Source organism: Octopus bimaculoides, chromosome 3 (genome assembly GCF_001194135.2).
Source record: "Octopus bimaculoides isolate UCB-OBI-ISO-001 chromosome 3, ASM119413v2, whole genome shotgun sequence".
Classification (NCBI taxonomy): domain Eukaryota; kingdom Metazoa; phylum Mollusca; class Cephalopoda; order Octopoda; family Octopodidae; genus Octopus; species Octopus bimaculoides.
In genome coordinates, this window is record NC_068983.1 from 43,339,581 (window position 1) to 43,341,691 (window position 2,111).

The window sequence follows — 2,111 nt, forward strand, 5'->3', positions numbered from 1 at the left end:
TGGCATCGACCACGTTCGGATGGTGCTTTTTACGTGTCACCGGCATGGGAAGCCAGTCAGGCGGCACTGGCAACGACCCACGCATGAATGGTGCTTATTGCGTGTCACCAGCACGAGAGCCAGTCAGGCGGCACTGGCATCGACTACAAATACAATTTCCATTTGATTGTGATTTGATTTCTCCTGAAGATTTAAGATCTATGGAAACCATATTTGAGGACACAGATTAAAGAAGATAGCGCTTTGAGATATTAACAGTGAAAGTGATAGGTTAATAGTTGGCATGTTTGCTAAAATTATATTTGAAGTGGTTTATGTGATCAGAAATATAATTTCCAGGTGTTCGTGTTGTCATAATGAGGAACTAATCAATGACTTTGCGATTAAAAAGGGGAAGAAATAACTTTTCAAACATAAAGTTTATTATTTCTTTATTGCCCACAAGGGGCTAAACATAGAGAGGACAAACAAGAACAGACAAAGGAATTAAGTCGATTACATCAACCCCAGTGCGTCACTGGGATCGATTACATCGACCCCAGTGCGTAACTGGTACTTAATTTATCGACCCCCGAAAGGACGAAAGGCAAAGTCGACCTCGGCGGAATTTGAACTCAGAACGTAACGGCAGACGAAATACTACTAAGCATTTCGCCCGGCGTGCTAACGTTTCTACCAGCTCACCGCCTTAAACATAAAATGGAAGTATACAAAAATAAACATTATGGTTCTTTATTGTTTATGATTTGGTTTACATATATATGGGGACATCACTTTTTGAAGTGCTTGGGGCCTCTAAGGGTCTTAATCCAGCCCTGACCAGAAACAACAAGAAGAAGCTTTTACTATCATCATCATCATCATCATCATCATCATCATCATCATCATCATCATCATCGTTTAACGTCCGTTTCCATGCTGGCAAGGGTTGGACTGAGGACTGGCAAGCCAGGAGACTGCACCAGGCTCCAATCTGATCTGGCAATGTTTCTACAGTTGATGCCCTTCCTAACGCCAACCACTCCGAGAGTGTAGTGGGTGCTTTTTCATGCCACCGATACAGAAGCCAGCCAGGGCGCCCTGGCATCGATCACGTTCAGATAATGCTTTTTACGTGCCACTGATTCGGGAGCCAGTCAGGGGGCACAGGTATCGACCACGTTTGAATGCATTTTACATGCCACCAGCACCGGAGCCAGTCAGGAGGTATTGGCACCAAGACAAAAATCAAGAACAGTTTTTAGTCACTTTTTACGTCTGCTTTTCCATGCTTGCAAGGGTTAGGAGAGTTATTGAAACATTGCTTTTACAATTAGGTATCCTTCCAGTTGCTAACCTTTGTTTTTCTCTTATTCCACACATTTTCAAGGGCATGAAAAGAGCAGAGGATTTACTGACAAGTAAAGGGACAACAAACAACAACTCTCACAAGATGTTACTCACTAGTTGACTCTACCAGCTCGCTGTAATAACAATAATAATAATATCATGTGCTGTTTATCTTGTGATATGAGATCACCACGTCACACACATATGGTTGTGATTCATGTGCCTCGTGTACCCTTATCAGACGGATAGTCATGAGGGGTATATAGGGCTTCGTACATGTGAACCCAGTGTCACTTTGATGGCATGCGCTGATCTCTCACTCAATAATAATAATCCTTTCTACTAAAAACACAAGGCCTGAAACTTTGAGGGAGGAGTCTAGTCAATTACATCAACCCCAGTGTATCACTGGTACTTAATTTATTGATCCCAAAAGGATGAAGGGCAAAAATCAACCTTGGCGGAATTTGAACTCAGACATAGTGGCAGATGAAATACCGCTAAGCATTTCGTCCGGCGTTCTAACGATTCTGCCTGCTTACCGCCTTAATAATAATAATAATAATAATGATAATAATAATAATAATAATAATAATAATAATAATAATAATAATAATAATAATAATAAAAACCACAGATCTTAGAATGGACCACAGATTATATCTCCCAAAAATCAAAATAGACTATAAAACAACATCAATAATAAATAGCATAAACCTGGCCGTCACGGAACTAACAACCACAGAAAAAACAGGCAATATCACTGAGCTAAATGACATGAT